Raw genomic sequence first — 3,096 nt, 5'->3', positions numbered from 1 at the left:
AAAAAAAAAAAAAAAATTAGGGGGTTGAAGAGATGACTCAATAGTTAAGAGCACTGGCTGCTCTTGCAGATGTCCTGGGTTCATTCCCAGCAACCACATGATGGCTCACATTTGTCTGTAACTCCCGTGCCAGAAAATCCACTGTCCTCTTCTGGTCTCTCCTGGGCACTGGACCAACACGGTACATACACATACATGCAGGCAAATACCTAAATACATAAAACAAAAATTAATATTCAGTGAGGTATGGTGGCATTTAATCCTACTACCCAGGAGGCACATGCAGGAGGATGTCTGTGAGTTAGAGGCCAGCCTGATCTATGTAATGAGCTTCAGGCCAGCCAGGGTTATATAGTGAGACAAATAATAATAATAACAACAGTAATTCATTATAAATAAATAAAAAGATAAACCTAGGCAGCTTAATGAGACCCTGTCATGAAATAAAAATCAAGAATGGTGGGGTGGGACTGGAGAAATGTCTCAGCAGTTAAGAGCACTGGCTGCTCTTCCAGAGGACCCGAGTTCAATTCCCAGCAACCACATGGTGGCTCACAACCATCTGTAATTTCAGGTTCTAGGGGACCCAGCATCTTATTCTGGTTTCCCAGAACAGTGCATGTTTGAAGAGCCTGGACATACATGTAGGCAAAATACGCACATAAAATAAAAACAAAAAGAAAAGGAAGTTGGGATATACTTAGTGGTAGAGGGCTGGCCTAGCACAAGGTCTGGACCCAAGGCCTGATATCACACAAGAGGAAAGGGTAGAATTGAAAACCAATTCCTGAACAGAAGTCTTCACGTTTCCAATAACCTTTGAAATGGGCCAGGCAATAATTCTTGGTTAGTGGTCATGCTTGTTTAGCTTTAAGGCCAGCCATGACTGAGTATGTTTGTGTTTTGTTGTTTAGGAAAACACCCCTCTACTGAGCCCTGCCCCTAGCTCCTCTGTGGGGGAGGCCGGGCAAGTGCTCTATCACAGAGCTAAATATCATTAGACTTTTTCACCATGTATTTATTCCATTACATTTATTTGTATGTATGTGTGCACACATGCACACACCAAAGCATGGTAGTGGGGTCACTTTTGCCCTTCCACCATGTGGATCCCTGGGATCAAACTCTAGTCTTCAGGCTTAGTGGCAAGGGCCACCCACTGATCTGTTTTAGTTTTGAGATGGATCTGGCTGAGGTGACCCGGCTAGCTTTGAACTTGCCATCTTCCTGTGTTAGCCCCTCGAGTAGCTGGAACTCCAGTATGGGTCACCACACCCTTGGCTGTAAGTCCTTTGTATTGTTACACTTTTTGAGCTCAGCCCTCAGCCTGTTCACTCCATCATGTACCCAGTACGGTCGCCTGAAACATAATCAGTTGTAGTCTAGCGATTCTGTCACAGTATCACTCAGGAGACAGAGGCAGGAGGATCATAATTTTGAAGCCAACTTGGGTTACATAGTAAGACCTACTTGCAAAAACAAAAACAAACAAACAAACAACAGGAAGGTGCCAAGATTGAAGTCTGGGAACTGGTTTATACATTTATACCCTAACAAGCTAGGTATGAGGAAAACATTACTTCCTGTAAGAACAGCCTTCTTGGAATGCACACCCTCAGGGCAGCAGAGAAGGTGGTGAGCGTGTGTGCCCCCCTGTGTGTGCGCACACACATGCCTCGACAGGTCAGGATTCCTTGCCAAAGGCTCACTGTGGATTCTTCAGATAATGAAGCCCACACACAGAGATCTGGGATTAGGGAGTAGACATAAGATATGTTGGCCTAGGTGTTGGTGGTGTGGCTCATGGATCCCAGGGTTAGACAAGGATGTGTGATGCCCTGGGTTTGGTGCCTACATGACTTTAGAAAGGGCTGGGAGGCTGGAGAGACGGCCCGGTGAGAAGAGGTATGTACTGCTCTTGCAGAGGTCTTGAGTTCTGTTGCCAACACATGCGTCAGCTCACAACCGTGTGCAATTCCAGCTCCACGGGATCCAGTGCCTTTGGCCTCCATTGGCAACTGCATTCATATGCACATACCCTTACACACACACACATACACACACACACACACACTCACACACACATACATACACGCACACACACTCACACATACATGCACATACACTCACACACACATAAATACACGCACACACACACTCACACACACACTCACACACACATACACACACACACTCACACACACATACATACACGCACATACACTCACACATACATGCACATACACTCACACACACATACATACACGCACACACTCACACATACATGCACACACACACACACACACACACACTTTAAAGTAATAGTAAAGTGAATCTTAAGAAAAAGAGAGAGCTGGCGAGCTGGTTCAGGGTTAAGGGTACTTGCAGCTTTTGTAGAGGACTCTAGTTCAGTCTCAGACCCTGACTGTAACTCCAGCAGGATAGGATTTCCTCTTCTGGCATCCGAGGGCACACCCCCACCGCACAGGTGCACGGCCCTCGTCAGACCACATGCAGACAAAGACATAAAAATAAATCTTAAAAGGGGTGCTACACACTTGTAATCCCAGCACATGTGAGCAACAGGCAAAAGGATCCAAAGTTCAAGGCTATCCTAAATTACAGAGCGACTTTGAAGGCAGTCTGGAATTTTAGGCGAATGGTCTCCCCTTGAGCCACACCCCAGCCCCTCGCTGGGGGATTCTAGGCAGGCTCTGTAGCTCACAGCCTCTCTCCTCCTCCCTCTGTGACTTTGTTTTTGGGAAGTCATGGAGATCTTTCCCTGTCAGTACAAGAAGACAGACGAGTTCCAGTTTTTAGTGACTACATGTTATGGATATCTCATTTCTCTACTGATAGATGCTTATTTCATTTTCTTTTCCTCAGGAGGAAAGTCAACAGATTGAAAACAAAAGTGAAGACACTCAGAGCTCAATGATCAGCCTGCGCAGCACAGGGGCCAACAGACCACCCACAGCGAGGTCTTAAAGGTCACCCCACATCCTGGGCTGGGACATAAAATCTGTCCTCTGCCCATCTGGGAAAGTTCTCTCCTTGGTTTTTTTTTTTTTTTTTTTTTTTTTTTTTTTTTTTGGA

Source organism: Microtus ochrogaster, chromosome 2 (genome assembly GCF_000317375.1).
Source record: "Microtus ochrogaster isolate Prairie Vole_2 chromosome 2, MicOch1.0, whole genome shotgun sequence".
In the NCBI taxonomy this organism is placed as follows: Eukaryota; Metazoa; Chordata; class Mammalia; order Rodentia; family Cricetidae; genus Microtus; species Microtus ochrogaster.
Note: the sequence above shows the minus strand (reverse complement) of the source record.